The following is a 20996-nucleotide window of genomic DNA, read 5'->3' as shown; positions in this document are numbered from 1 at the left end:
GGACGCCGGTTTAATTATTCTGAAATGTCGTCGGATAGCCATCCGACTACTGGAGTTTACAAAAAGCGCAAAGAAAAGGATAGAGCAAAACAACCGAGGCCCAAAACCGACAACAAAGCTTCTCCTAAGCCAGTCACCAGTTCGCCGGTTCTCAGTGAGGTGCTTTTGCAGCCCCTGACGCCTGCTACTTAGTCCCAGGCCACTACCGACTCCTACATGGGGTCGGCCATGCCGCTGGATACTCAAGGTATTGGAGCCTCGGACGCTAATCCCTCAGATGGGTCCGGAGCTGCTGAGCAGGTACTGGCTTCTGAGGGTGTATTCAGACCTAAACATCTTTACATTAAAATGACTTCAGCTTCAAAGGCAAAGACTAAAGCACCTTCTAAAGCAAAGAAACAAACTCAAGAGCCACGTGGACAGGCCTCTATGCCCAAAAAACAGATGCTCAAAATGGCCAAAGTCTTGATTACCTTGATCAGGGGTTCACATCCCCCTCCTGATAAGAGGCCTAAGCAAGACACTGACTATGAATCTTCAGATCAGGTTTCTATTTCTTCCGATTCCTCTTCTGATCAGGAATATTCTCTTCCCCCCCCCTATGAGGATTCTGATGCTGAAGAATCTATTCCTTCAGCATCTCCTCCTGAAGACTATTCCTTTGGGGAAACCTTGCATACCATGAGGGAGCATTTCCAGTTGGAGAGCCAAGATTTTTCAGAATCTAAAAAGAGGCTCAGGGATTTTCTTTTACTATCTCAGCACAGGCCTCTAGCCATTCCACCTGTGTTAGACATTGTAGATATGTTTTCGTAGTCTAGTCTGACCCATGACTCCTTAACCCCAGCTCCTGTTAAGCCTGACAGATATTACAGGGTTCCTGACTCTCACAAATGTCTTTTTTAGAAACCCTGCTGCTGACCCAGAAACTATTTCACATTGTCCAAAGGGAGTTAAGGCTTCCACTGCAAAAAACCCAACCCCCTATGACAGAGATTCAAGGGCACCGGATAAATGGGGGAAAAAAGGTTTACACATCTGCAACTTTGGCTATAAGGGCCTTAAACTGTCAATTTCATATCAGCAACATGTCATGGGATTGCTTAAACAGAAAATGTTAAATTCTGAATGTGCAGAAAACAAGGAAATGCAGGATTTATTGTATGCAGCAGAACAAGTTGGAAAACGTACTTTGCAATGTAGTTTTGATTCTTTGGAGGCCTCCTGCAGGGCCGCAGTTACAGGCGCTGTAATTAGAAGGCATGCTTGGTTAAAGGAACAAAATCTGCCTGATCATGTCAAAGTTAAATTATTCGATGCACCTTTACAGCATGATACTTTGTTTGGTGTTAAGGCAGAAGAGGTGTTAAAAAAATGGAGGATAAAGCTAAAGCTATGCAAACTGTCAAAGATTTCTTACAAGCACAGCCACCTAGGTTTAGTAGACACTGGCCTATACAAAAAATTGGTCCTTTCCTGTGTCAGACAGACCTCAAAGGGGCTGATCCAGACATCCTAGGGGCAGATCCCAGGCGCAAGGTTTGTATAGGCCCAAGCAATGGGGTGCTTCTACCTCCAAAGCTGGAGAAGATCATCACAAACATTCAGAAAACGGTCCCAATGACTTCCCCCTGCCTGCACCAAGCACTTATCTTCTGGCAGCACCCTTGGGGGGGGGGGGGGAATTAGCACTTTTTGCTGAAAATTGGCACATCATAACCCAGGACAAGTAGGTTCTAAACATAGTGTCACAAGGCTACAAGTTCCATTTCCATTCTCTGCCAAAGGCAAACTGCTGGCCAGATCTGCCAAAAAATCAATGGGCAGAGGCACAAAAACAAGTCTCATCCCTCATGGACATGGGGGCCATTCAGCAACTACCAGAGCAAGAGCAGGGACAAGGATTTTACTCAAGACTGTTCTTGGTACCCAGAAAGGACAAGGTCTGGAGGCTGATACTGGACCTATCTGTTCTGAACACTTTCTTGGATATTCCAAAATTCAAAATGTTGACTTTGCAGCAGCGTCTGCCCATGCTGGGCAAGAATGCTTGGCGTGTGACTTTAGCCCTAAAAGAGGCATACCTGCATGTTCCAATCAGACAGTCATGCAGAAGATACCTAAGATTCAAGGCTGGTTCAATGCATTACCAATTATCTGCACTGCCCTTTGGCTTATCTACTGCGCCCAGGATTTTTACAAAGTGCCTGGCACCAGTAATTGCATTCTGCAGACAGAGGAATACAAATATATCCTTACTTGGACGACTGTCTCATTCAAGCAGAGAACAAGGATATTCTTCTTCATTTGGCGTTTATGAAAAGACTTCTAACATGCCTAGGGCACACAGTCAACAAAAACAAATCAAAGCTGTTACCCTCACAAGAGATAACATTCCTGGGTGCAAGCTTGAATACAACTGCCCAGATGGCTTATCTCACGCCAGACAAACAGACAACTGACTACCTATTTCAAAATGTTGGCAACAAAGGCCCAGTTATCTGCAAGAAAAATTCTGCAGGCTTTGGGCTTCATGGCATCCTGCATCCTACTGTTTCCCAACCTCCATTCCCCCTTTTTTCCTAAGGCACAGACTATATATTTCTATTTTTTGTATGACGTGTCCAGGGTGCTACCTTCCTGGATTAGCCTTCTTTTGGGGGCTCCTGACAGTTAAGGCAAGAAAAACTGAGGAAATGGTGTCTGCTGTCTCCCTTTATACCTGACGTTCTGACATCAGTTTTACAACCAGTGGCAGCCGACATCATATACCAAGGACTCTGGTATTTGGACCGACTCAGGGCTACCGGGAGCCGGATAACCCATATGTGAGGACTGCAACAGTGAATACACTCAAACATCTACATTTATGGTAAGTCTACACAACTGTACTTTCTTTACAAACACATTTAAATAGCCCTTCTAAAATTACATCACACCCTACTAAACCAATCAAAATCAGCATGTTCAATTAGAACATTTAAAGCTTTTAAAGTGATTGTGCTTCTGTAAATGACTAACAGTATCCCAAATAACTTTTTCTCTAGCTAAAAATACTGTTTTGACATTTAAATATGCAATGTTCTGTAGTCTTATCTCGCCTTCATTCTTACATATGGGTTTGGAGCCGATCCTCTGCTCCAACTCTGCCTATTACAAAGCTCAAAGTCTTCTAGTTGGCTCGTGGCTAGGTGGGTATCCCATAGTGCAACAGTACAATCCCCAGATCTCGTTTGTCGTGTCTACGAGTTCAGATGTGCTTCTTGCTGGGCTGTGGCTAAGTTTGACTTTTTCTATTATTACTATATTACAATTTAACTTTAGCAATTTATATGGCTCTAGATAGAGTTTAGTAGTGTTAGAGTAGTTTCAGACATGTTGAAGTGTTTTTCTTCTCTTTAAATTTCTTAATTGTTGAGAACTAGCTGGCCGTTGGCCTTTGTTGTTCTCTTTTGGTATCCTGTGTGCCAGTCCTTTCTAATTGACGTGCGCGTTTGCACTTATTTTGCTTTTTTTTTTTTTTGGTGCGTGTGCGCAGTGTTTCTTATTAGAGAGTTTGGAATTTAGTTATTTACTTAGTGTTTCAGGTTAACATGCTCATTTGCGCTTATTTTGCTATATTTCGTGTGCAGTGTTTCTTAGTATTAGAGAGTTTGGAATTTAAATAGTTATTTACTTAGATATTTAGCAATTCAACTTGTGTGCACGGTCTTCTGATAGTTCCGACCCTTTTGTTTATGTGACTTACCATTTTGAGCATAGATTTATATTTGAGACAGTTTGAACATTTAGATATTTCAAATTTGTGTGTGCAGTCTAGTTGATAGTTTTCTAACCCTCTAGTCTTATACTTTCTACGCAGGTCTGTTTAAGTTAGAGGACCTAGTTCTCTGTCCTTTCTCTCTCCCCAGGGCTTGACCCGTTTGAGTTTGAGGACCTAGTCCTCGGGCTGTGTGTGTGTGCAAGTGTTGTAATGGCTGGGCCCGTTTAAGTTAGAGGACCTAGTCCTCGTTGTGCTTGTGTGTTTATGCTTCATCAGTTATGTCCAAAGAGGCAAAAGACCATAAACCTTTGGGTTTTAAAAAATGTGTAAAGTGCTCCCAGAAAATGTCAATTACAGATGGCCATAGTAATTGTGTTTATTGCCTCGGAGCCATTCATTTGCAGGAAACCTGTTTGTTTTGCCATTCCTTCAACTTCAGAGTTCTCCATGAATGGAAGAACAAGCTAATTTTGAAAGGTATACTCAAGCCTTCCTTCGAGGAAGATTTGGCCATTTCTTCTTCTTCCTCAAAATCACATTCCTCTAAAAAAGAGAAGATGAAGCCTACCAAGAGGCATTCCCTGGCACCATCTGGTGCTTCGGAACCGCCTCCTAAACTTCCTAAGCCGGATAAGACTTCTACCTCCTCTGCTCTACTGGCTTCTGGGCCAGTTGAGGTTGTTGATACTGAGACTTCAGTTTCGGCCCCATGCATTTCGGAGCAGACTACTGAGCGACTACATCGGAGCCAGTCCAGAGATCCCTTGCCGGTCTCCCCAACCTTAAGGTCCTCAATCTTGCAGAGGTCCAGATCACCCACACTGTCTTCCAGATCTTCCAGGAGCCCATCAGAGGAAGATGTGGAGAGAGTAGTGCTTAGACTCCTGAAGTCGTCTGCCTTGCCAAAAATGCTATTGGCTCTGACCCAGTCCGTCCCAGAGCCACTTGAGTCCATTTCCCCTGTTGTGGTTCCTCTTCTGATCTGTACCAGGCTTTCGGAGCGGGAGTGTTCGGTATCAGTGGTTGTGGAAACCTCTGATGTGATAGTGTTCAATCTCGCCGTTTGTTCTTACACATGGGTTCGGAGCCGATCCTCGGCTCCGTGCCGGCCTCTTGCAAGCTCTGCATCGAGAAGAAGCTCGAGACAATCTAATACCCACAATCCCCCTCTGCCTTTACCTCAGATCTAGTTTGCCGCTGCTGCATACGCATCGTTGGGAGCTAGCTCGAGAGTTTCTAAGCTAAGATATAACTTTTTTTGTTGTATTTTATTAAGAATTCTATTCTAGTTGATATTATCAGTATTAACAAGTGTGATTGTGTTGTGGTTCCGTAATTCTTTGGTACCGTTAACCTTATTTTTCGGTATTTTTGTATCGGGGCCTACACCCTTCACATCTTTCCATATTGAGACAAATTACTACCGGATTTGACATTTACCTGATTGTGACTAATTTTCTCGGATTTGACTGTGTTTTTTCTGGAGTTGTATATTTTTCTACAATGTCTGAGAAGACAAAGTCTGGTTTCAAGCGTTGTCAGTGTGGCCAAAAAATGTCGGTCACTGACAACCATAGTTCCTGCGTCTACTGCCTTGGCCCTCTCCACTTACAAGAGGATTGCTCCATCTGTCACTCTTTTAGTGGGAGGGTCATGACAGATAGGCGCAGGAAACTGATGGACAGAGGTCTGTTGAAACCGGCTTTCCAAGAGGCTTTGGATGCTTCTGACCAGGCATCGAAGTCCTCTAAGGAATCGAAGACGTCGGAGCCTAAGTCATCGGCTCCGAGCTCTTCTTCAAAGGTTAGATCACCGGTTCCACAGACTTCGGGGCCGAGTGTTCAACTGGTGTCGGTTCCTGAGCCTCGAGTCTTGGAACCGGTGATGGAGCTCCCTCCTTCGGCCATATTGAGGTCGGCTCCGTCTTCGGTTCCTTCGACCCGTTCTTCCTCCAAACTTTCGGATGTCGATGTGGATCGTGGTGCAGAAGTTGTTGGAGCATTCGGCCCTCTCTAAACTTATTTCGGTTTCCACCCAGTTGGTGTCGAAACTTGAAGGCCTTCCTGTATCTCCATCCAGTCCTCCTCTGAGACCGATTCAGTCTTTGGAGCCGGAAGAGGCTGATCTGCTGATTGTGGAGCCCTCGGGTCCAGAACCGTCCTTTTCTCGGTCTGTTCCCCTCACCTCGACTCCGTCGGACCCGGTACCGGAGTCTCGGAGCCGACGGTCTGTTCTTGGTTCCGGGGCCGAGAGTCGAACCGACGTGTCAGTTCCGACTCTCCCCCTCGGGGCCTCGGCACGGATCGATTCGGCTCCGTCCTCGGGGTCGATGCCTTCGGTGCCCGTGTCGGGGATTCTTCCTATTTCTTCGAACCGGAGACTCTTCGATGCGGGACCCGGGGCGTTCGACCTGATGAGGAAGGTGTTGTCTACCCAGACAACCACATCAGTGGAAGCAGTTTCTCCTCCCCATAAAGGGCCTTTGTCTTCATCTGCACCCACGGCCACATCCAAGCGTCGGGCACCAGTGCCTTAGCCACCCCTGGAGGGTGCCCCTCTTCCTCCGAGGCTTCTTCGGATGCTCCCCACGAGGAAGTCCCTAGGAAGAGACTGTGTAAGAGGAGACACTTGGATTCTCCACAGGAATCCTTGACATCTGATACTGACTTAGATGAGTCAGAGGGTCCCCTAAGTCACCTTCGAAGATGTCTCTTTTCAGACATTTTGGAGATCCTGAAACAGAGAGGTGACTGGCAGTCCCTTCCCCTTCTGAGGATGAGTCAGTTCTGCTGAAGGCATTTGGTGCTCGCCCTTCCTCCTCCTGGGTCACTCCGCCTTGACGAACTAATGGAACTTATTGCTCAAGGCGTGGGAGACCCCTGACACAGTGGAACCTGTTCCAAGAAAACCGAACAAGTACATCATAGCACCTCAGGATAAGTCCTACCTTACAAAAGGAGTTCCAGTAGACGCTATGGTGGTGGCTGCAGCCACGAAAAGGAGATGTCGGAGTCTTCTTCGTCCGTCCATCCGCCTAATAGAGATTCTAGGACGATGGATAGATATGGGAAGCGCATTTTCAGTTCAGCGGCTTTTTCCATGCGGTCCCTGAACTATTTGACCCATTTTACACGTCTGCAGAGGGATCTAGTCAAAGAGTTGGGAGATACCCTCCAGGGTGCTACAGATGCAGCTGTCTCAGAGAAAGTGACAGCGCAACTTAATACCCTAACATCGATTGTTAACTCGTCCATGAGGCTGATTTCCTACGCGGCGAAGGTTCGAGTAGGGCAGCAGCTTCAGCGATTGCTCTTCGAGACAATCCTGGATGCGCCTATGCTCCTTTGGAAGCCTTCAAGTCTTCCTTTACAAACGCCCATTTGACGGTGCCACTCTTTTGGCCCCAAGGTAAAGGAGACCCTTACCCGGTGTGAACAAGAGGGAAAGACTCTGTCTGCTGTCGGAGTCCGTTTTCCACCCCAACCAGACCGTACCCCAAAGGGCAACGCGGTGGGAAAATGTGGTTTCAAAACCCCAAGGGTCTTTCTCGGCACACAGGGTGATGCCCCTCTAGAGGCAGAGGAGGGGCAGAGGTGGAAGACGCCGCCCTGGCGGCAGAGGGGTCCGCAACATCAAGGTGACAGGGAAACACTCCTGGTAAACCTTTCCAGCACTCCTGAGAGGAGGCCCGACTGTCCTGCTCTGGAGGCAGTCGGGGTCGCTAGCTTTATACCCTCAGGCCTGGCAAGATTTAACTACAGACAAGTGGGTAAAAGCGTAGTCACCAGAGGTTACACCATACCCTTCCTATCCTATCCCATTCCAAGGAAAAGACTCCCAGATGTACCCCCATCTGAGAGCCAGCAGGTTTAGAAATTTCAAAGTTGCTAGAAAAGAGTCATCCAGCCAGTCCCAGCGGACCAGCAAGGATTCGGGACTTACTCAAGGTTCTTTTAGTTCCAAAGAAAACAGGGGGCTGGAGGCCCATTTTAGAACTAAACTACCTCAATACTTTCGTCAAGAAGGAAAAGTTCAGAATGGTCACGCTTCAATCGATCCTTCCATTCTTACAGAAGGACGAGTGGATGTGCTCAATAGATCTAGAGGATGCATACTACCACATCAAAATGGACAGGGCATCCAGAGATCATTTGCGCTTCCGGCTGGGAGCCAGTCACTTTCAATTTCGAGCCCTGCCCTTTGGTCTGACCTCAGCCCCCAGGGTCTTCACCAAATGCATGGCAGTGGTAGCGTCTCACTTGAGACGCCAGGGATTCCAGGTGTTTCCGTATCTGGACGACTGGCTCCTTTCGGCCACCACCCGGCCTGAAGAAGTGCAGGCCAGAGACTATGTTCTTCAACTGTGTGTTCACCTAGGGATCTCCGTAAATTTGGAAAATCCTTACTTCAGCCATCACAAAATATCTTGTTCATAGGAGCAGAGTTAAACACACGTCAATTAATTCTGAGGCTTCCTCCAGAAAGGATATTATCACTGCAGACTCACATACGTCTTCTACTCTTGTCAAGGAAATCTCCTGCAAAACTAGTACTGAAGGTGTTGGGCCTCATGTCAGCCTCCCTTATTGCAATTCCCCTGGGAAGGCTGCACATGAGAGTTCTACAATGGCTACTGTTTGCTCAATGGTCATTTCAACAACTACCTCTAACACACGAGATTCTCATAACAAAGACTTGCAAAACAGATCTAAACTGGTGGCTCCAATCGTGCAACCTTTCCCAGGGGAGGCCGTTTGTACTACCCACGCCCACAGTTACGGTGACCACGGACGCTTCCCTGATAGGGTGGGGGGGCATCTTTCAGGGACAGACAGTCCAAGGTGAATGGACCAATTTGGAGTACAATCTGCACATCAATGTTCTAGAGTTGAGGGCAGTGTTTCTAGCGTTGCAACACTTTGCTCCCCTTCTTCCTCTAGGGACTATTGCAGTTCAGACGGACAACATGTCGGTAGTCTGGTACATAAACAAACAAGGGGGAACCAAGTCCTATCAACTATGCAGAGAGGCCATGAGAATTTGGCAGTGGGCGGAGTCCACGGGTCGCTTTCTAATAGCAACGCACATCCCGGGGTTATCCAACGTCATAGCCGATAGGCTGAGCAGAGCAATTCTGTTACCGCACGAGTGGTCTCTAAAACAGTCAGTGGCGAAAAGGATCTTTTCGCGTGGGGCCAGCCTTCCTGCGATCTGTTTGCATCTCCAATGAATGCCAAATGCAGGAGCTACTTTGCCCTATTACCCTCCAGGGAAGTCCCCAGGGACGCACTGGTTTACGATTGGCCCCCGGGACTCCTATGCATTTCCCCCATTTCCTCTGATATCGAAATTTCTCCAGAAAGCCAGGAACCTTCACAGGACGATAATCCTCATTGCTCCATTCTGGCCTCGTCAAATTTGGTTTCCCTTCCTGAAAATTCACTGCATTCGGGGACCCTGGATTCTGGACCCAGAGCCAGATCTATTGACTCACTCGTCAGGGGTTCCCCATCCCGCGCTCCTGTCACTCCATCTAGCAGCTTGGCTGCTCCAATTCCCAACTTAGCCAGGTCTGATCTCTTGTCACCAGCAGTCCAGGATATATTAGTGGCTTCGCATAAAGCTTCCACTACTAAAACATATACTAGCAAATGGAAACGGTTTGTATTCTGGGCGAATACACACCACGTTGATCCCTTTATAGCTCCTTTGAATAAGATATTAGAGTTCTTAACAGACTTATTTCATCAGGGTGCTTCTCCTGCTACTCTAAGAGTTCAATTGGCTGCCATTTCGAATTTCCATGTGGAAGAATGTGGAGCTCCTATCATGGCTCACAGACTTTGTAAAGCCTTTTTAAAAGGAGTTTTTCATATTAGACCTCCGGTCAGATCTCCTGCGTCACCTTGGAGTCTAAACTTGTTGCTATCTAAATTAATGTTGCCCCCCTTTGAACCTGCCTCTTCTTGCCCATTAAAATTTTTGTCCTGGAAAACTCTCTTTCTGGTAGCCATTACTTCTGCTAGGCAGTGTCTGAACTTCAGGCTCTCTCCATCAAGCACCCTTATTTGATCTTTCACTCTGACGGAGTTTCTCTTCGAACCAATTCATCCTTCCTCCCTAAAGTGTGTTCTATTAACAATATTAATCAGTCCATTGAATTACCCACTTTCTTCAAAACCACTCCAACAAAATGGAGTATATGTTACACAAATTGGATGTTCACAGACAGCTAAGGTTTTATTTGGATAGAACAAAAGATCACAGGAAAACAGATCAACTCTTTGTGGCTTTGCTGATAGCAGGAAAGGACTTGCAGTTACCAAAAGAACTCTTTCTAAGTGGTTAACGGATTGTATAATCTATGTCTACGATTCTGCAAATCAACCCCTTTTAAACAAACCCAAAGGACATTCCACAAGATCAATATCTACGTCTTTGGCTCATGCAGCTCGCCTACCTCTGGATGCTATTTGTGTGGCTGCTACCTGGTCTAAGCCACATACATTTATTTCTCATTATAAAGTAGATAAGGTTTCTAGGGACAGGGCAACCTTTGGTTCCACTGTGCTCAAGAACGTCCTCCGTGAGTTCCTCAGGATCAAGGAGCTAGGACGCTACCCATGTGTAAGAACAACGGCGAGATTGAACACTATCACATATAGAAGTTATGTCCTTACCATAACGTTCCATGTGGAGTGTTCATCTCGCTTTGTTCTTACAGTCCCACCCTCCCACCCTTAGGAAGAACGTTCTTTGATGCCTGGCCAGAAGCATTTTTTGCTACTGTCATTATTCTGTGTACATAGTTGGTATACACATATACTTTATATGTGTCTGTTTATGTATGTATAGGTGTATGGCATGAATGTGCTATTATGTAGATTGGTTTGCTTGCAAACTAGATCTGAGGTAAAGGCAGAGGGGGATTGTGGGTATTAGATTGTCTCGAGCTTCTTCTCGATGCAGAGCTTGCAAGAGGCCGGCACGGAGCCGAGGATCGGCTCCGAACCCATGTGTAAGAACAAAGGCGAGATGAACACTCCACATGGAACGTTATGGTAAGGACATAACTTCTATTTCCAGGCCCATCTAGGCTGTCCCAGAGCCAAGTTCTGCTCCGACACCTTTGGTGCCATCCATGGTGTCTAGGAGCTGAAGTTCACCGGTCGACCCCGACAGGGACACTTGAACCCAAACCTCTTCGGTTCAGAGTCTCTCCCTCAGTTCGTCGGCTAGGGTGAGCTCGGATCCTACATCTATCTCGGAGCTGATGACTCTGTAGCCGATGACTTCCTCCGTCTCCTCGGAGGTCTTCAGAACCGGAGAAGTCTGCCTGCGAGATGATAATGAGTGTGCTGTCCTGCTCATCAGTTCCACTCAAGGGTACCAACACTCTTCCCTCTTGGGCTCTGACCTCTGTCTTAGCACCTAATCTCTCTCGACAGCAGAGACCTGCAGACTCAGGAGCCCCCGGTTGGTGGCCCCAGTTTTCCGAGACCACCCCAGAATATCCTTCTGAGGATCCCCATCGGAAGAGGACATGCAAGAGGAAACATGTAGATTCCCAGAATGAGTCTCTTATCTCCGACACTGACCTCGAGGAGTCAGAAGGGTCCCCCAAGTCATCCTCTGATGATATCTGCTTTGTAGACATCTTGGAGATCCTTAAGCAGAGGGGCGGCTGGCCCACTGTTACCCTTTCTGATGAGTCTGTGTACCTGAAGGCTTTCGGGTCTCAACCTTCAGCCTCTTGGGTGTCTCCACTTTTTGATGAACTTTCCGACCTTGTTAGTCGGAAGGTGTAGGAGACTGCTGATGCCATGGAGCCAGATGCTCTTCATGTTTCACTGTTGCAGTCGTTACATTTGGGTTATCTGCTTGCAGTAGCCCTCAGTCAGCCTGATTAACAAAGCCTTGGGTCCTACGTCAGTTGCTGTCTCTTCCGTGACATCAGGTCGTCAGGGGTATAAAACATGCAGCCGACGTCATTACATCAGTCTTTCTTGCCGTGCTGTGCCCGAAGCAGAAGCAGTTCGCAGGTGCCCGTCAGCCGACTCCTGAAATTTTTGTTTTCGAGTTTCAGAACTGAACTGTCTGTCGTCGGTGTAGTTGTTCTTCTAAATATTTTGGTGCTTGGTTCAGTTATCCTGATATGTCTTCAGTAAGCCATCCGACTACCGACATTCTGAAAAAATGCAAAGATAAAGACAGAGACAGGCCGCCCATTTCGCCAGTACTCAGTGAGGTGCTTTCGCAGCCCCTGATACCCGCTACATCAGATTCGCAGGCCTCTACTGTGACCCATTCGGAGTCCGGTATGCCGTGAGATGCTTCAACTGTGGAACCTGCGGATGTCTCTACCTTGGATGGGTCCAGAGCCGCTGTGCAGGCACACCGGCTTCTGAGGGTGTATTCAGACCTACTGACTTGCATATTAAACCGACGCCATCTTCTTCTTCAAGGCCTAAAACTCTAACCATGCCTAGAAAACTGATGACCAGACCACATGGTCAGGCCTCTATGCCTAAAAAACAAATAAGAATGACTGAAGACCTTATTACTTTAATCAAGGGAAGCCAACCGTCCCCCTCTAAGAGACCCAGGACTGAGTTTGCTTATGATACTTCTGACCAGGATTCTGAAATTTCTGTTTCCTCTGTTGACCAAGATTTACCCTTATCTGCCTATGAGGATTGTGATGCTGAGGACTGTATTCCCTCTGCCCCCCCCCCCCCCCCCAAGAGAATTTCTCTTTTGGTGAAACCTTGCATACTCTCAGGGAGCTTTTTCTTTGGGAAAGTCAGGATTTCTCTGACTCCAAAAAGAGGCTTAGGGATTTCTTACTCCTGCCTCAGCACAGGCCTTTAGCTATACCTCCTGTACTGGACATTGTTGATGATGCCTTTTTGGAATCTAGCATGGCTCCTTGACTCTTTACCTCCTGCCTCCAGAAAACCTGATGGATATTACAGGGTTCCTGACTCTCACAAGTTCCTTTTCAAAAATCCTACTGCAGATCCTGAAACTGTTTCACATGGACCCAAGGGCATTAAAGCTACTACTGCCAAAAATCCTACCCCCTCTGATAGAGACTCTAGGGCGCTGGATAGATGGGGTAAGAAGGTATACACTTTTGCAACTTTGGTCATTAGGGCCATGAATTTCCAGTTTCTTATGTTAAAGTATCAGCTGCATATTATTGGATTGCTTAAACAGAAAATGATGTTGATTCCTTATTGTGCTGAAAATAAGGATTTAATGCATTCTGTTGAACAGGTTGGTAAATATACATTGCAATGTGCTTTTGATTCACTAGAGGCATCTTACAGGGCTGCGGTAACTGAGTCTGTACTTAAAAGGCATGCTTGACTTATGGAGCAATCCTTGCCAGATCATGTTAAAACAAAATTACTGGATGCTCCCTTAAAACAGGACTGCCTGATTGGCAACAAGGCAGAAGTTGTTCTTAAAAAGATGGAGGAAAAAGCTAAATCTATGCAAACTGTTAAAAGATTTTTTTTTACAAGTACAACCTCCAAGATTTAGTAGGCATTGGCCTTCTAAGAATTGGTCCTTTCCTGCCTCTTCCAGTCCTTCAGTCCAAACCCAGATCCAGCAGAGCACCCAGGCTTCAGTCCCATGGGACGCACAGGACTAAGCAGTGAGGGGCCTCCACTTCCAAATCTGGGAGTAATAAAACTCCCTCCTATGGTAAACTGTCTCAATGACTTCTTTTTAAAACTTCCAAGCACTTCTCAACTGACTGCCCCTTTGGGGGGAAAGATTGCACTCCATGCAAAGAACTGGGGACTCGTTACCCAGGACATATGGATTTTAAATGTAGTGTCCCAAGGATAAAGATTTCACTTCTACATGCTACCAACTCCAAGCGGTTGGCCAGATCTACCTCCAAATCAGTGGGCAGAGGCCCAAAAGCAACTATTCTCTCTCTTAAGCATAGGGGCTATTCAGTTGGTACCAGAAGAGGAAAAGGGACAAGGTTTGTACTAGAGATTGTTCCTGGTACCCAGAAAAGACAATTCATGGCATCCTGTCCTGGACCTGCCTACTCTAAGCACCTTTTTGGTGATTCCAAAATTCAAGATGCTGACTCTCCACCAGTTGCTTCCTATACTAAGCAAAGATACCTGGTTGGCAACACTAAATTTAAAGGATGCATACCTGCACGTTCCAATCAGGGAATCTTGCAGAATATGCCTACGCTTCAAAGCAGGCTGCATGCACTATCAGTTCTCTGCACTGCCCTTTGGTTTATCTACTGCACCCAGGGTATTCACAAAGTGCCTAGCTCCAGTCATTGCATTTTGCAGGCAAAGAAATATTTAAATATACCCATACCTGGACGATTGTTTAATTCAGGCAGAAAACCAGGACATACTTTTGAATCATCTGGCTTTTGTACAAAGGGTGCTAACTTGTCTGGGGTACACCATAAATGAAAATAAATCACACCTGGTACCCTGTCAACAAATTATATTCCTGGCAGCAAGCTTGAATACAACTTCCTAGGTGTTTTTGCTCACACCAGAGAAACAAATTCACTTGACAACCTACTTCAAACAAGTGGCCACAAAAACCCTGCTATCTGCAAGGCAAATACTACAAGCCTTGGGGTTCATGGCCGCCTGCATTCTTCTAATTCCATATGCAAGTCTGCATATGAGGAAATTACAATGTTACCTAAAAAGCCTATGGTGTCAACATTCTCAGGATCTAGAAGCAATGATTCCCATCATTCTTTGTCTACGCCTAGAGTGCCTTTGGTGGGCAGAGGCCTGCCACCAAAACAAGGGACTACCATTCACAATACCCCCTGCCGCCGAAACCCTAACAGATGAATCAGACTATGCATGGGGGGCGCACCTAGCAGGGAAGTGCATTCAGGGCAAATGGAACCCAATTCAAATGCACCTTCACATCAGCCATAAAGTAAATGTTAGCTGTACAGAATGCTCTGACTGCCTTCAAGGACCATATTCTTCCAGGGCAATTAATGGTAAAGACAGACAACACCACTGTTATGTGGTACATAAACAAGCAGGGAGGTACACATTCTTACCCCCTCTGCAGACTAGCCATGGCATTGTGGAACACATCCTTTTGCTACCAAGTGAATCTGCAAGCTCAATTCCTGCCAGGAAAACTAAATATACTGGCAGACGGACTAAGCAGAAACCTCATGGACCCACACGAGTGGAAACTGGAACCAAGGATTTTCAACATGTTGACAAGCAAATGGGGGAGCTCAGATATAGACCTGTTTGCCTCCCCCTAGAACTATCAATTGGAAAAATTTTGTGCAAGAACTCCCCACAGACAAGCTTGGAAAGTGGATGCTCTGTCCCTCAGTGGGGAAAAAAACCTATCAGTTTATGCCTTTCCTCCTCTGCCTCTGCTCTCCAAAGTACTACTGAAGATCAAACTAAACAAACCAAGGATAATTTTGATTGCACCAGCCTGGCCATGCCAACACTGGTAGCCCCTCCTGCGCATTGTCACTGTTGGCCCCATGGCACCTGCCTCAGACTCCTACCCTGCTGGCTCAGCAGGAGAACCAGATTCTGCACCTTCAGCTTCAAACACTGAACCTAGCAGCCTGGCTAATTACCTAAGCTCTCCTTTACCATCCCTCAGTAAACCAGTGATGGATGTCATTTTAGAGGCAAGGAGGCCTAGTACTAGAAAATCTTATGCTTAAAAATGGAAAAGATTCTGTGCCTGGAACCAATCTCAAGGGATGAGCACAGCAGTGGCCAATGTACCTCAGATTTTACAATACTTAACTGAGATGCTTCACAAGGGCCTGTCTTTTTCCTCAATAGAAATTCACACTTCAGCCATTTCAGCTCATTATAACACAGAACCTCCCCTCTTATCTCATCCACTGCTCAAGCAGTTCGTCAGAGGGGCCAAATATTTAAGACCACCCAGGAGAGCCGGGGCCTTAACTTTGTATTGGAGAAACTCACCCTTCCTCCTTTCGAGCCAGCTGCTACTGCAGATTTAAAATTATTTTCTTGGAAAACAGCTTCCCTTTTAGCCATCACTTCAGCAAGAAGGGTATCTGAATTGCAGGCCCTTATGGCAGTGGAGCCTTTTGTCATCTTTCATGCAGGCAAGGTGTCCCTCAGGACCAATCCCTCATTCATACCAGATGTGGTATCCAGTGTGTCCTTTAATCAGTCCATTTATTTGCCAACCTTCTTTCCTAATCCACAGTTGAAGGTTGAACGTCGAGCTGGCACCTCGGCAATCTTGAAAATCTGCCAATCATTAGCGGACCGGAGTTCCGCTGTGGCGACTCCTAACTGGGCAAATCCTAAAGACAACAACTTTCCTAATCCACAGAACAAAAGGGAACGGATACTGCACTCTTTAGATGTGCACAGACAACTTAGATTCTACTTGGACAGGTCTAAACCTCAAAGGAAATCTGAACAACTGCTGGTGGCATTTGCTGCAGGGACAGAGGGGAAGGCTATTTCAAAGCAAACCATCTCCATATGGATAGGCCATTGCATTCATTTCTGCTATAAGCGCCATGGAAAACCTATCTCACAGGGGATCAGACCCCACTCAACCAGAGCTGCATCTACCTCTTCAGCCTTTCTCTGAGGCGTACCTACCAGGGACATCCTAGAAGCTGCTGCCTGGAGTTCTGTACATACTTTCACCAAGCATTACCATTTGCCAATCTTCGCTAAATCCAGAGCTGGCTTTGCCACTGCAATTTTACAGGACCTTATAGCTGGTCCTAATGCTATCTAAATTCCTCCTCCCATCCTTAGCTTTGGGAATCTACCCAAATGTAATGACTGCAACAGTGAAACACGAAGAACATAGTACAGTTGTGTACACTTACCGTAAATGTAGATGTTCGAGTGTATTTACTGTTGCAGTCCTGGTTACTCTTCCTCCAGCCCCCCTGACTTCTTTTAGCTATATCTCTTCTCTCCTTTTCAATACTTAAAAGGTTTTTGGTGTATTTGCTTTTTTGTTTGAGGTATAACCTTGTATATTTATAGATTTAATTGCTTCCCATTAGGGGGGCACCTGACATCTGGGGCAAGAAAAACTGATGTAATGACATTGGTTGCATGTTTTTATACCCCTGACGAACTGACATCACAGAAGAAGAGACAGCAACCAACGTAGGACCCAAGACTTTGTTAATCAGGCCGACTGAGGGCTGCTGCAAGCAAATAACCCAAATGTAATGACTGCAACAGTGAATACACTCTAACATCTACATTTATGGTAGGTGTACACAACTGTACTTTACCAGGAGACTCAATAAATTTCTGTCTGCTCCCAAAGAGAAGGAATTCTTATTCTGTAGATGCCATGGTGGTGGCGGCGGCCACTTAAGAAGGAACTAGCAGAGATGTCATCTGTCCATCCGCCAAACGAGGAGTCTTGAACAATGGAAAGATACGGGAAGTGTATCTTTTCATCAGCGGCATTCACACTCAGATCGCTGAACTAACACATTTTACGAGGCTTCAAAGAGATCCCCTTAAGGAGTTGGGAGATAACTCTACAAGTAACATCTACTGAAGGAGTCCCTGATAAGGTGTCTGCTCATTTGTCCACCTTAAATTCCATTGTTAACTCCTCCATGAGGCTGATTTCTTATGCAGCTGCCAGAGCGAGCAGGGCAGCGGTTCAGCGAGTTTCCCTTAGGAGAGCTTCTGCATGCGCTTGTGTAATTTTGCAGAGCCATTCAAGTCTACCTTTACCAACGTCCCCTTTGATGATTCTTCGTTGTTTGGACCTAAGGTAAAAGACACTCACCAGGTGCGAGCAAAAAGGGAAAACGCTGTCTGCCATGGGAGTACATTTGACCGTCCCCTCTAGACCATATCCCAAGGGTCAGAGAGGTGGTAAGATGTGGTTCAAGAAGTCCCAGAGATTTTTCCCGGATGCACAGGGTGGTGACTCCTTCAGAGGCTGAGGAGGAGGAGCAAATGGTAGACGTGGCCCTATAGGCAGGGGCAGCCCGCAAAACCAGGGATGCCGTGATTTGTTTCGAGGTTGTCCCCATCAGCGCTCCTGATGTGGGGCCCGGCTGTGCTTCTCTGGAGCCAGTCGGGGGTCGCATTTCTTTGTATCCAGAAACCTGGCTAAGCATCACCCGAGACAAATGCGTACAAAAATTTATCACCAGAGGTTACTCCATACCCTTTTCTCTGCCACCTCACGTTCCCAAGAAGATCCCAGATGTTCCACCCAATCACAGGGATCAAGCAACTGTAGAGGTGAAAAAGTTGCTCGCAAACAGAGTCATCCAAACTCCCACAGACCAGGTAGAATTCAGAACTTACTCCAGATTATTTTTGGTGCCAAAATGTACAGGGGATTTGGAGGCCCATCTTGGACCTCAGCAAACTAAACGAATCCGTAAAGGACAAGTTCCGGATGGTGACACTGCAGTCTATACTCCCTCTGTTAGGGAAAGACACTTAGATGTGCTCAATAGACCTCCAAGATGCATACTACCATATAAAAATGTACAGAGCGTCGAGGAGCCACTTACGCTTCTGGCTGGGAGCCAGTCACTACCAGTTTCGTGCTCTGCCCTTTTGTCTCACCACAGCCCCCAGGGTGTTCAAATGTAGGGCAGTAGTGACAGCTCACCTGAGATGCGTAGGATTCCAAGTGTTTCCATACCTGGATGACTGGCTCCTGACTGCCCCCACCAGGCATCTACTCCTTCAAACCAGAGACTGCACGATCCAACTTTGTGCCCAGTTGGGGATTACTATAAATTGGGAAACGTCTGCCTTATCACCCTCTCAATTTGTGACTTTTATAGGTGCAGAAATAGACACAGTCACCATGTTAGCTTGTCTTCCTGCAGAAAGGGCACAGAACCTCATTAAGTTCTCTGTTTACTTCCACTTCAAAAAATCAAGGCAAAGAAAGTGCTGAAACTCTTAGGGACCATGGCCTCCACCATAATGGTAGTCCCTCTGGCCAGATTACATATGCAAATTCTTCAATGGCTTCTATCTTCCCAGTGGTCCTTTAAACAACTGCCTGTATCCCACCACATCATCTTAACAGAGTCTTGCAAAAAGGGCCTCCATTGGTGGATCCTACTAGACCAACTAATGACAGGCACTCCATTCCTTCCTCGCCAACCGATTGCTACTGTGACCACGGATGCTTCACAAGGTGGGGGGGGGGGCATTATCTAGGCAGGACTGCCCAAGGCACATGGCAAGATCACGAAGCTCACCTGCATATCAGTGTCTTAGAGATGAGGGCGGTGCTTCTAGCATTGCAAGTACTTCATGACCTTCTTCCTCTTGGTACGATAGCAGTCCAGTCAGACATGTCTGTGGTATGGTATCGCAGCAAGCAAGGTGGAACCAGATCTTACCTCCTTTGTCAGGAGGTTGTTTGTGTTTAGAAGTGGGCGATATCTTCCCAGCGCTTTCTAATGGAAATGCACATCCCAGGGGCAACCAACGTGATAGCCGACAAACTCAGCCGGGCAATCTTGATGCCTCACGAGTGGTCTCTGAAGCAGAAAATAGCGGAACAGATTTTTGGCAAATGGGGACAGCCTTGCTGCAATCTTTTTGCCAGCCAAATCAACTCCAAATGCGGCAGCTACTTTTCCCTAATCACACCCCCCTCCGAGGGAGTAACGGAGGGACGCACTTGTTCATGATTGGCCTCTGGGTCTCCTTTAAACCTTCCCTCCCTTTCCTCTCATATCCAAGGTGATTCAGAAAGCGAAGCTGTTCAGAAACAAATTGATTCTCATCGCTCCTTGCTGGCCTCGTCAGATTTGGTTCCCCTTTCTCGGGCCCCATGGACTCTGAACCCAGTGCCAGACCTCTTGACATGTACGTCAGGCTCTCTTCACCCCAGCCTCCACACCCTCAACTTGACAGCGTGGCTGCTCCAATTCCATCCTTAGGCTTCATGATCTTTCTCCTGCTGTGACCCACATTCTCACATCTTCACATAAACCTTCCGCTAGAAAGTTATACACTAGCAAATGGAGAAGGTTTTCTATCTGGGCTGAAGAAAGGAATGTTGACCCTTATACCGCATCCATCCCAGTGCTTTCAGAATTTTTGTATGAACTTTTCCACCAGGGATCTGCTGCTGCCACAATTAGGGTTCAGTTGGCAGCGATATCTAATTTTCATTTGGGTCAACATGAGTCTAACCTGATTTCACATAGATTGTGTAAAACTTTCCTTAAAGGTGCTACTTTGCTGAGACCTCCTTTTCAGGAACAGGTAGCTTCCAGGGATCTAAACTTCATTCCAAAATAACTTCTCTACCCTTTGAACCTGCTCATTCATGTCCACTGAAGTTTCTGTCTTGGAAGACTTTGTTTCTAGTGGCCATCACATCTGCTAGACGAGTATCAGAGTTACAAGCACTATCTATCAAGCCCCCTTATTTGATTTTCCACAAAGATAGAGGCGGTCTTCGCACAAATCCATCCTTTATCCCTAAAGTTTGCTCTCATAATAACTTGAACCAGACTATAGACCTGCTTTTTTCCCCCTAACCATTCCAACGCAGCAGAATACAAATTTCATCAGTTGGATGTTCACAGACAATTACGGTTCTTTCTTCACGGGAATAAGGAACTCAGGAAGTCAGACCAATTGTTCATATCATTCTCCAACTCCAGATTAGGTCTCCCAGTCTCCAAAGTAACCCTTTCAAATTGGATTTCAAGCTGTATTTCCTTCATTTATTCTTCCAATGGAAAGCCTTTACCATACAAGATTAAGGCTCATTCTACACGATCCCAGTCTACATCTGCAGCCTTCCAAGCCAGCATTCCAATTGACAATATTTGTGCAGCAGCAACCTGGGCTACCCCTCATACCTTTATTACTCACTACAAATTGGACCTGACCTCTAGGGGTAGAGCCCCCTTTGGTTCCACAGTACTCAGGAGTATTCTTACGTGAGCCACCCAAGAATAAGGTACTAGGGTCGCAGTCCCATATGTAAGAATGAAGGCGAGATAGGACTACAGAACATAAAGAAGTTATGTACTCACCATAACGTTCCATGTTTGTAGTCCATCTCGCCCTTCATTCTTACGAACCGGCCCACCTAACCCCGTCCTGGAAGGATCTGGAGACAGGATAAATTTTCCATAATAAGGTGGGGACATTTCATTATTGTTCTCTCTGGATAGCTTAGTTCTGTCTTTCTATAGTTTAGC

General features: G+C 46.4%; 1 protein-coding gene across 2 annotated transcripts in view; it reads left to right on the top strand.

The window, feature by feature from the left end:
• AGFG2 (ArfGAP with FG repeats 2) overlaps positions 1 to 20996 on the top strand; it is an 851713-nt gene that overhangs the window by 695349 nt on the left and 135368 nt on the right. The gene's annotated exons all lie outside the window — the stretch shown is intronic.

The sequence above is a fragment of the Protopterus annectens genome, chromosome 7.part0 (genome assembly GCF_019279795.1).
Source record: "Protopterus annectens isolate FY-2018-M chromosome 7.part0, PAN1.0, whole genome shotgun sequence".
Lineage (NCBI taxonomy): Eukaryota > Metazoa > Chordata > Ceratodontiformes > Protopteridae > Protopterus > Protopterus annectens.
The sequence above is the reverse complement of the archived record's forward strand: the minus strand, read 5'-3'. Positions and strand labels throughout refer to the sequence as shown.